This window comes from Mauremys reevesii, linkage group 1 (genome assembly GCF_016161935.1).
Source record: "Mauremys reevesii isolate NIE-2019 linkage group 1, ASM1616193v1, whole genome shotgun sequence".
Taxonomy (NCBI): Eukaryota; Metazoa; Chordata; order Testudines; family Geoemydidae; genus Mauremys; species Mauremys reevesii.
In genome coordinates, this window is record NC_052623.1 from 274,148,869 (window position 1) to 274,161,035 (window position 12,167).

The window sequence follows — 12,167 nt, forward strand, 5'->3', positions numbered from 1 at the left end:
TGTCCTTGGTCTTCCTCTTGCTTCTAATGTATTTGTGGAATATTTTCTTGTTACCCTTTTTTTTTTCTAGCTAGTTTAATCTCATTTTGTGAATTGGCCTTTCTAATTTTGTCCCTACTTCCTTGTGCTGTTTGTTTATATTAATCCTTCATAATTTGACCTAGTTTCCACTTTTTGTAGGACTCTTTTGAACTTCAGTTAACTGAAGATCTCCTGGTTAAGCCAGGGTGGTCTCTTGCCATACTTCCTATCTTTCCTATGGAGTGGGATAGTTTGCTCTTGTGCCCTTAATAATGTCTCTTTGGACAACTGCCAACTCTCAAACTGTTTTTCCCCTTAGACTTGCTTCCCATGGGATCTTACTTACCAACTCCCTGAGTTTGCTAAAGTCTGCCTTCTTGAAATCTATTATCTTTGTTCTGCTGTTTTCCCTTGGACCTCTCCTTAGAATCATGAGCTCTACCATTTCATGATCACTTTCACCCAAGCTGCCTTCCACTTTCAAATTGTTAACCAGTTCCTCCTTATTTGTCAAAATCAAATCTAGAACAGCCTTTCTCCTAGTTGCTTTCTCCACCTTTTTGAAATAAAAAATAGTCTCCAATGCATTCCAAGAACTTGTTGGATAATATGTGCCTCGCGGTACTAACATCTGTTAGTACAACCCAACATGTCATTGACCGTTTTTGCAACAGCATTGAATTGTTGATTCAATTGGGCAGGGCCGACTTTTATATTCTGAGGGCATCCCTGACCAGGTTAGTCTTAGGGAGTCCAGATCCAGGCAACTGCTATATGGGATGTTTGTGTCTTTGCACCATGCCCTTGCATCACTGCATGACCAGGTTGCACCATCACATTGTGATTAACTCAGCTTGAACACGTTAGTTCAGTGCCACCATACCTCAAGGCCTGAAATGAATTTGAGACTCTTCAGCTGTGATATTACCAAAGCTTACAAATGACAGGATGCACCTGTGAAAATAAGATTGTTACATTCATTTGAAAATGGTTAAATCACTGTCCTATTAAATCACTCTTTCTGTCATCGGCCTAAAACTTTAAACCGAAAACTTAGGTCCATCTAGCTACGTCGTTCAGTGGTGAAAAATTCACACCCCAGAGAGATGTAGTTAAGCCAACCTGAGGACCAGTATAGATACTGCTAGGTCGATGGAAGAATTCTTCTGTCAACCTAGCTACTGCCTCTCAAGGGAGTGGGTTTAGTATAGCGAGGGGAAAAAGCCCTGCGGCTGCTGTAACAAGTGTGTACACTACAGTGATGTTGCTGCAGTGCCACAGCTGTGCCACTGTAGTGTGGCCATACCTTTTATATATTTATCAACCACTGGTGCTCCCCAGATCCTTCTTTGCTGTACTGCTTCCTCAACAAAGGCTTTTTGTATCAAGCCATGGCTGGGTTCCTTTGACTTTCCATAGATTTTATCTCCTGATTTGCAATCGAAATATTTTCTCTCCTGCCAAAATCTCTGATTAGAGAAGGATTGAGTAATTGCCACAAGGCAGGTTGGAAATCCGAGCTTCCCAGAAACGCAGGAGAGCACTAAAGTTATTAACTGAGAAACCCTACATGGGAAAGTCATATGATGGAGGCACATGTTCCCCTCCAGGACTCAAGAGAACAAAATTGTTACTTGTAGAGGAATGTTCCCATTGGCAAGGGAGAAGTGAAGTCCAGTGAGGCTAGCCTGTTTAACTTGATTGTCTCCATACTCAAGCCATAAGGCAGGCATCCCTTTTGCAGATTTGATCCAGGGCAAAATTTTGCTAATGGTTTGTGGCAGCACAATGAAGGGCAGAGATTTTGCAGGTTAAAGAGGAAGGCTGGGCATGTGGCTAAGGCCCTGACCTAGCACTCAGGAGATCTAGCTTCCATTCCCAGCTCTGCCCCAGACTTCTTGTGTAGCCTTGGACAAATCAATTAACCTCTCTATGCCTCAGGCCGCCAGCTGTAAAATGATGGCTGAGCAGAGCAACGTCCTACACTGAACTTGGGGGTGTTTCTGTGTTTGGATGTAATGCAATAATATTTGAATGCCACACCCAAGCAATTCCAAAATTTCAGGGAATGTTCTAGGCTTCAGTGGACAGAAACCCTTTTGATCTCGGTGAAAACTGGAAAAACTGGAAGGGGCAAATGGGGGACACATGGAGCTCCTGGCATCTGGCTATGTCTGTAATTGGCTATAGATCAAAGAACTGGTTGATGACAGCCATTTACACCTTCCAGTATAACAATACCCCACCCCACCCCCATCTCAGCTTTGTCCAATAAAGTTTAACACGTTGACACCCTGAAAGACTTATATCCCAAACAGAAAGGAAAGAAATAATGGTGGGGAGGGGCACAGAACCCCTGGCAAAGGGAACAACATACAGAGGTACTGGCATGGCGAGGAAGGGTGGGGAGTGACACATAGAGCTTCTGGCATGGGGAGAGAAAAGGGGGGACAGTGATATGGGAGTAGTGAGACATACAGATCCCCTGATATGAGGGGAGAATAGCGGACCCTGGTATGGGGGGAGGGCAAATGGGGGCATATAGAACCCCTAGGATGGGAAGAAGTGGGAATGGGGCAACCAGAGCCCCTGGCATGGGACAAAGGGAGAAATATAGGTCAAAGAATATCTCTGGCATGGGGGAAAGAATGAGAGCCCCCAGTCTAGGGGTAGAGAGACATGGGGGACACACAGACCTTGCTATGTGGGGGACAATGAAGGATCCTACTATGGGGGATGGAGGAATGGGGGGTCACACATTGCGGGTAAAAATAGGGTGGCATGGGAGGAATGGGAAGGCAAACAGACCCCTCTGGCATGGGGGGCGGGGGAGATTGGGAGCCACTGGTATAGGGGAGATGGGGGGCACACAGAGCTCTGGCATAAGGGTACGGGTGAGGGAGTTGCAAAGAGAGGGGGATGGGAGAGTGGTACATGGGTAGCTTCTGGGAGGGAGAATAGAAGAATGCAAGAACCCCTGGTGAGAGCAGCATTCAAAAGCAACAAAGTGAGCACCCCTCCAGTGTTACTTCCTGTCTCCAGTGAGTCCTTTCTTGTCTTGGCTGGTTAGATTGTAAGCCCATCAGGATAGGGATTGCCATTTACTATGAGCTAAGTACTTCACATACACAAGAAGAACTGATCTCTGTTGGGGCCTTTAGGTGCTTTTACAATATTAGTTCTGGTGCCCACATTCCAGAAGGATGTTGATAAATTTGAGAGGGTTCAGAGAAGATCCCATGAGAATGATTAAAGGGTTAGAAAACCTGTACCATGGTGATTAGCTCAAGGAACTCAATCTTTTTAGGTTAACAAAGAAAAGGTTATGGGGTGACTTGATTACAGTCTGCATGGGGTGAGCAAACATTTGATAATATGATCTTCAGTCTAGCAGAGAAAAAGTAAAACATGATCCAATGGCCAGAAGCTGAGGCTGGGCAAATTCAGACTGGAAATAAGGGGTAAATTTTTAACAGTGAGAGTTATTAACAACTGGGCTGCGGTGGGGGAGGCAAGGGATCACTGTTCACATTGCGCTTCCCATCAGTACCCGCCCTGGGCCAGGGAAGCTAATGATCCAACCAGAGGGCCACATTTGGCGATGAATCCTGGGCACGTGCCATCTGACTGCGACTCTAATGTATTGCCATCCTTCTACTTTTGAGCCATTGGACCGGCATTTTGAATTCTTCAGCTTAATGTTGAGGGTCTGTCAGCAGCCAAGCACAGCGTCATTATGCCTTAGCCACTTGTCACAGTATCAACGTAATCTATGTGCAAGAAACTCATATTGCTATCAGCATAGCAGGACATTATGGTATTGATGGCTTTGACGTCATCTCACAGTCCCCATATGTTAAACACGACCCTGCCACATACATGCGTTCCAACATATCTGATGCTATTCCACTCTCTTCCTCCAGTTTTTACGACGTGATCCAGGTTGGCGGCTTTAGGATTGCCAATGTATATAAGCCGGCAAGTGTGCACTGGGATCAGAAGATCCTCCCACAACACTTGATCATCCAGCAATCTTTGCTGGAGATTCCAACAGTCATCACTCTGAGTGGGGGTCGGGTATGCTGATTCGGATGATGATGGTGAGCGGTTGATGGACAGGGCAATTAACAACAACTTTGTGTTGATTCACAATGCAAAACAATGTGGCACATTTCTCTCAGCTAGATGATCAAAAGACTATTCACCCGATCTGTGCTGGATGGCCATTTAGTGAACTCACCCACAACCAGTGAGTTGTAGAGTACTTGATAACTTCCCTCACAGACAACATAGACCATTACTCATCCACATTGGGCTCCAGCTACCCATCATTTGAAGTTCAATCAAGTGTCAGTGGAATTTTCATAAGGCAGATTGGGAAAAGTTCTGCAATGCTCTGGAACATAGTGTTGTTACCATCCTGTCTCATTGTATCCAAGTCAATGAAGCCTACCACCAATTTCTAGGAGCCACTTACAAAGCTGCATGTTCAGCTATACCACAAGGATGTAAACCAGTTTACACTCCCTGTCTGAGTGCTGATTACCAAGTCTTGCACCAGAAATTTGAATTATCTGGCGACTCGGACATTTCAGACCATCTGATTGAGTCTCAGGATGCTGCCAGACTCACTCAGTGAAAGGAATTTATGGAGAAACTTGACTTCACTTATTCCAGCTAGAAGTGCAGGAATCTGATCCGCCAGCTGTTGCTGCCCAATGACCTCAAGGCCAAAATCGCCCACTTGTTAATCCCAGTGAGGTTTCAAGCCATCAACTGAGGGCAGCCAAGGTTCAGCTGGAGAAGCAACGTAAAGCAAAGTATATGATGAATGGTGTCATCTTCAACATCAGAATGTGGGCAGGAGTCACCAGAGTCATTCACGGTCAATGAGCTAGATAAGGCCCTTACCTCCATCAAACCAGGCACAGCACCAGGGTATGATAACATCTTGCCAGAATTCCTTAAGCACCTTTAACCAAAGGTGTCACAGTGCCTCACTAATTTCGACATACAGGTCATTAATGAGAAGCTACCATATTTTTTACGTCATGCAAAAATTATTGCCATTCTCAAGCTGGGCAAGGACCCCCGCAACATGGCGAGTTACTGCCCAATATCCTTGCTGTCAGTGTGTTTTAAGGTGTTTGAGTGCTTGATCCTCCAGCGAATCTCTCCAGAGGTAGACGATGTCTTGTAGGTTGAGCAGGCAGGATTCACGAAAGGACGTAGCACCTGTGATTAAGTCTTGGCCTTGCCCACCTTTATCTTAAATGGTTTTCAACAAAATCTAAAGACAGAAACCAACTTCCTGGATTTGACAGCTGCTTATGACACAGTTCGGCACAGAAACCTTCTGTGTAAACTCTCTCAAGTTGCTGTGCATTGGGTGGTTCTTCCCCCAAAATAAGCGGTTCAGAATACACACGAGTGACCATTGCAGTTCCTGGATGTGTCAGATTAACAGTCTTCCTCAAGGTTCTGTTCTTTCACCAATACGGTTCAATGTGTACATCAATGACTTGCCAGCAACACTTTTGTACAAGTTTATTTATGCCGATGACATCTGCTGCAGCTATCAAGCTCAGTCCTTCCCAGAAATTGACATGGTCCTGTATGATATGAAGCTTATGGCAGACTACTGTAGTCAATGGCGCTTGCAGCTGAGCTTTTCCAAGACCATTTCTAGTGTATTTCATCTGCATAAGGCAAGCACAATCCACAAGTTAAATATTTTCTTAAATGGCCAATGCCTGCAGAATGATCCAAAGCTGGTTTACCGTCTTGGACATTGGATAGATGATTGACATACCGCAACCACTTGAAGAAGACAGCAGCCAAAGTTAGCATTATTTCATTTACCCAGATTATTGATATTGTGCCAATTACCATAGTATCTAGGCTCCATATACAGGTTTTTTTAAAATTTCCATATTGTCCTGGTTGGGTCTATGTCTCTGCTCCACCTTTGGGGGTTGTAGATTCATTATACGTGTGGCTGGTAGCACTGCCTATTATTAAGATTGTCCAGATGCTTAGTACTGTTAAGCTAATGAACAGGAGCAGCAAATAGGGGAGTTTTGCGGGAGAGTTCTCCAGTTACTCATATAAAATGATGGGGGTCTAAATTAGCAGTTACCACTTAAGAAATAGACCTTGGGAGTCAGGGGATGTATCATTCAATAATTGCCCTGTTCTGTTCATTCCCTCTGAAGCATCTGGCACCAGCCACTGTCAGAAGACAGGATATTGGGCTAGATGGACCATTGGTCTGATACAGTATGGACATTCTTATGTTCTTAACACTTCATATTATAATAGGGGATTTTTTTATGTTTGTACGTGTGTCTGTCCAACTCTACTGAGAAAAAGAGTAATCCAGAGGCAAAGCTTACTTTATATTTTTGAACAGAGCTATAAATCCAGCCTTGAAAGTCCAATTGTTTATATGCAGTATTTATGAGGACCTGACATGGCTTATCCAAGACCGCATGTGACACTGAAAATATAGGCATGAAGAAGGCACAAGCTTTTGCTTAGTGCTCCCGCTGCAGCTACATGAATCAAACCCAGATCTCTTGACTCCCAGGCCAGTACCTTAATCACAAGACCCTCCTTCTTCTCTAGTACACACTCTGGTATATGTACAGTGGGACTCTTCACATCTTCCAGTTGGTCTGAGGAACAATTGTCAATGATTTGAAGTGTTCTATTGCTCTACTTACTGATTTACAGCCCGTTGTTTATCTATTTAGATTGCACGATCCTGGAGGAAGGGACTGTGACTTCCTTTCTGTCTGTACAGGACTGAGAATACAGTTGGTACTTATAATATATAAAAAATAATAATGATATTCCCACAGTGAATTCTTTATGCACTCCCAGATGAGTTTCCTCTGCCCTGGCTACCTGAACTAAGAAGTGAATTGAGGCTGGTTGGGTCCTGATTCAGCAAGGTACTGTAGCACTCAGCTAATTTTAATAACAGGAATAGTCCTTCTGAAGTCAGTGGTTCTATTCAGTTATTTAAAGTTAGTTATGTGCTTATGTGTTTTGCTGACTCAGGCACAATGCTCCAGAAATGTCCTACTGCCCATTCTCTTCTGTGTTTCAACTCTCATAATGGTACTTACCCTCTCAACTCACCATCACCTTCCACTACTGTTCCAATATTACTGACTGATTGAGCCCAAAACCTCTAGCTACTGCCCAGAGATTGGGAGCAGGACATTACACACTAACTGAAGTTATTGTCCAGGTATTATAGCTCCTGAGAAGTGAGTCTGCCTCTCTCCTGTTCATGTCTATGAGGTCACAATCACAGTGGCTAGAAGCCTTGGGCCCATACCTCAAAGCTGCATGTCAGAGGCTTTTGAGGAAAAGGATCTAAGACAGACCCCTTCGTTCAGCAGCACCACCACGACCCAATGCCCCTAGTCCAGGGTCTGTTGCGGGCAGCATACTGTGGCTTTCTGTATTGTCATAGTATTGGACTAGGGCAAGGTCGGGGAGGAATGAGAAGCAGTCTTGCCCGCGTTGTGGTTCAAGGATTTGTAGGTTTACATTTAGCCCTCCGGAAGACACAGAAGGAATTAAACTCACCAATGTACATAACAAGGCTCTTTAAAAATTGTCCCTATAATTAGCTGTGTACACTGATGGGCCAGTCACTGGGGAGGTGGCTTCTGCTCAGGAACATGTTTCCATAAACACAGCTCCATCTCACTTCCTGTTTTGTTTTTCTCCAGCCAGTGTGGCTGAGGAGTAGTCACGTTACATTGTGAAAGGCACAGCAGTGCAGCTGCTCTCCCCCCACTAAAAGCAGTGGTCTAGCCTCCTCTGCAGTGTTCTTGCTGGGCCACTTCCCCATTTATTATTATTTATGCAGTACCACAGGTGTACGTGACATTTATAGCATATACCAAGACAAGGCCCCTGCCATGAAGAGTTTACAATCTAAGGCCCTGATCTTGCCATGGGCTCTGCCCTGCAATGAGCCCCTGCAGTGGACAGAAGAACCTTGCACCCATGCGGATCCCAATTGAAGTAAACGAGTCCCCACACATGGGACAACCTGAGACTAGAGTGTTAGATAGCACATCATTAAAATAGCACAGCATGTGAAGAGAGGGAATAGAGAGAAGAAAGGTGCAGTGGATCTCTCTGCTTGCTGTGAGTTACCCTGCCTTTCCCTGCACCATGACTTTCGCAGTGTTCTTACAAGATGCTGGCTTCAATCTCTGAGCCGGGGAACTGTGTTTACCGCACGAAGGAGAACAAACCATGCTTTCTACTCCAGTTCGTCCCTCTGGGCCAATCTCTGAGGAGGGTCTGTGGTTTCTCAGCTCTGCAGTACTTAGGCACTTCTCTTCAAAGCCACGTCCCATCTTGAGAAATAATGTAGTGATTGTTTGATGGGAGCAGGAGCATTTCAGGCCAAGAATGCTGAGCCAATTGCAAGGCAAGCTTGCTGCATAGATGTGAAGGAGCAAAGCAGCAAGAAGGATTATAAAATCACAGAAATGTAGGGCTGGAATGGACTTCAAAAGGTCATCAAGTCCAGCCCTGTGCAGAGACAGGACCAAGTAAACCTAGACCATCCCTGATGAGTGTTTGTCCAACTTGTTCTTAAAAACCTCCCGTGATGGTAATTCCACAGCCTCCCTTGGAAGACTATTCCTGAGCTTAACTACCCTTATAGTCAGAAAGCTTTTCCTAATACCTACCTTCAATTTCCCTTCCTGCAGACTAAGTCCATTACTTCTTGACCTACCTGCAGTGGACATGGAGAAGAATCGATCACAGTCCTCTTTATAACAGCTCTTAACAGATTTGAAGGCTGTTGTTAGGGCCCCCAATCACTCTTCTTTTCTCAAGACTAAAGATGCCCATTTTTTTAACCTGACCTTATAGGTCACCTGCAGCATCCTCTGCTATTCTAGTCTTGGGACTCAGCACACCTTAAGAACATAAGAACGGCCATACTTGGTCAGACCAATGGTCCAGCTAGTCCAGTATTCTGTCCTCCCACAGTGGCCAGTGCCAGATTCTTCAAAGGCAATGAACAGAACAGGGCAATTATCAAATGATCCATCTCCTATCCTCCAGTCCCAGCTCTTGGCAATCAGTGGTTCAGGGACACTCAGAGTGTGGGGTTGCATCCCTGACCATCTTGGCTAATAGCCATTGATGACGTATCTTCACAAAGTTCTATAATTCTTTTTTGAACCCAATTATACTTTTAGCCTTCACAATATCCCCTGGCAACAAGTTCCACAGGTTGACTAGGCATAGTGTGAAGAAGTACTTCCTTATGTTAGTATTAAATCTACTACCCATTAATTTAATGGGGTGACCCCAGGCTCCTGTGTCAAATGAAGGGGTAAATAACACTTCCTTATTCACTTTCTCGAAATCACTCATGATTTTATAGACCTCTATCAGATCCCCGCTCCCCCCACACCCAGTCATCTCTTTTCTAAGCTGAACAGTCCCAGTCTTTATACTCACCTCATATGGAAGCTGTTTCATGCCCTTAATCATTTTTGTTGCCCTTCTCTGTACCTTTTCCAATTCTAATATAACTTTTTTGAGATGGGGCAACCAGAACTGCACACTGTATTCACGATATGGGCGTACCATGGATTTATATGGTGGCCTTATATTTTTTGTCTTATTATGTATCCCTTTCTTAATGGTTCCTAACATTCTGTTAGCTTTTTTGACTACTGCTGCATATTGAGCAGATATGTTCAGAGAACTATCCATGATTACTCTAACTTTTTGTCTACATTGCAATTAAAAATCTGCAGCTGGCCCATGCCAGCTGACTTGAGCTTGCAGGGCTCAGGCTAAGCAGCTGTTTAACTGTGGTGCAGACATTCAGGCTTGGGCTGGAGCCTGGGCTCTAGACCTTGTGTGGATCCCAGAAGTGGGGCTTCATCCCAAGCCCAAACATCTAAACCACAATTAAATACAACTGCAATAGATGGCTTAGAGGGTTGGGCTGCCTAGTGGTTAGAGCACATGGCTCTCAGCCCCATGCTCCCCCTCCCTCTTCATCTGTCCTCGGGCCAGGGCCATTTGTACATCAACCCTGAACAGGGCAGGGGGTCTCCCAGCAGGGAGTCAAAATCTAGTGCCCATGGCTACTTCCCACCAATCTGTTCAGTTTGGGATGTGGCCCCTCTAGTCCAATTTGCTGGCAATTTGCCTCCTGTAGGGTCCTCTCTTGGGTGGCATCTTGACAGGGTCCTAGGCTCCTTCAGGTGAGGCAGCTGCAATTTGGTGAGTGCGAATCCCACAGTGTTTCTGCGATTTGCTCACTCAGTTACCTCAGGTGCTGGAAGCTCCTAGGTCCCCTTTGCAGTCTCCGCAAGCTGAGAAGACAGTGCTTCCTCCCTGTTGGCTGCCTTGGCTGGCAGGCTAGCGCTCCTTCCCCTCAGGGAGGGAGACAGCTAGCTCCTGCCTCTTTTCCAGTCAACCCCAAACTGAGCCAGGCTCTCTCCTTCCCCCGGTGTCCAGGCCTGGCATTAGGTTCAGGTATAAGGAGGCTGGGCTAGCTGGGCCCAAAGGCTCCCTTTACCCTCTGCCATGCTGGCTAGCAGTTTCTCTGCTTCATCATGAAAAAAACAGCCCAAGCTCTGAGAACCCGAGTCAGCTGGCAAGGACAAGCCATGCTTGTCTAATCTGCAGTGTAGGCATACCCTGCAATCTCTTTCTTGAGTGGTAACAGCTAATTTAGACCCTATCATTGTGTATGTATAGTTTGGATCATGTTTTCCACTGTGCATTACTTTGCACTTATCAACATTTAATTTCACCTGCCATTTTGTTGCCCAGTCACCCAACTTGGAGTGATCCCTTTGTAAATTTTTGCGGTAAGCTTTGGACTTAACTAGGTATATTGAGTACTGTGATTTTGTATCAGCTGCAAATTTTACCACTTCACTGTTCACCCTCTTTTCCAGATCATTTATGAATATGTTGAACAGCACTGGTCCCAGTACAGATTCCTGGGGAAAGAATTATTCCTGTTCTTAAAGTTAGCCCTGTACTTCAGTACTTTGCTGAATCAGGACTCAATCAGACTCAGTTAATTTCAGGTAGCCAGGGCAGAGGAAACTCATCTGGAAGTGCATAAAGAATTCACCGTGGGAATATCATTATTTATTATGTATTATAAGTGCCAACTGTATTCTCAGTCCTGTACAGACAGAAAGGAAGTCACAGTCCCTTTCCCCAGGAATCTGCAATCTAAATAGACAGACAACGGGCTGTAAATCAGTAAGCAGAGCAACAGAACACTTCAAATCATTGACAATTGTGTGACACATCTTCTTCATATAGGTGCACATAACAAAATTCATGTGGTGGGGGTGGAGCTGAAGGGCTGGGGCAGAGGGATGGGGCCAGGGCTGGCTCCAGCATTTTTGCCGCCCCAAGTGGCAGGGGGAAAAAAAAAAAAGCTGCGATCGGCGGCAATTTGGCGGCAGGTTCTTCCCTCTGAGAGGGACTGAGGGACCCGCCACTGAAGAGCCGGACATGCTGCCCCTTGCTGTTGGCCACCCCAAGCACCTACTTGCTGCGCTGGTGCCTGGAGCCGGCCCTGGTTGGGGCATGGGGTGGAAAAGGTTCTGGCTAGGGGTGTGGGCTCTAGGGTGGGTCCAAGGATGAGGGGTTTGTGGTGCAGGAGGGTGCTTTAGGTCTACGGCGGTGGGAGAAAGGCACCTCTCCCCGCCGCTGTAGGCCCAGGGCTGGGTTTGGGCCAAGGGAGGAGCGCCCCGGCTGCAGCAAGTGCAGCCCGGGGGAAGGGTACCCCAGCCATGGCAGGTTCTGGGCTGAGTTGGGGCTGGAGGAGAGGCGCCCCCACCACAGCCACAGCAGATCCAGGCCAGGGCTGGATTTGGGCCGCCCCTCCCAGGTCGTGGCAGATTCGGGCTGGGTTTGGGCCACCTTTTCCCCCAGCCATGGCTGGTCCGGGCCTGCATTCAGGCTGGGGGAGGAGGGCCTTGGCCACGGCAGGTCCAGGGTTGAGTTGGGGCCAGGGGCGGGGCACCTCACTGTTAGAACCCAGCAATTTACCTTTCTCTACTGTGAAAACTGAGCATTTATTTCTACCCTTTGTTTCCTGTCAGTTCCTGTCA

At 46.1% G+C, this 12,167-nt stretch overlaps 1 protein-coding gene across 1 annotated transcript in view; it reads right to left on the bottom strand.

The window, feature by feature from the left end:
• Positions 1-7,173, bottom strand: part of LOC120374262 (matrix Gla protein-like) — a 28,494-nt gene extending 21,321 nt beyond the window's left edge. The window contains exon 1 of the mRNA XM_039493634.1: positions 7,155-7,173. The gene's annotated coding sequence lies outside the window, so the exon portion shown is untranslated. The remainder of the gene's footprint in view (positions 1-7,154) is intronic.
• Positions 7,174-12,167: the final 4,994 nt, after the last annotated feature.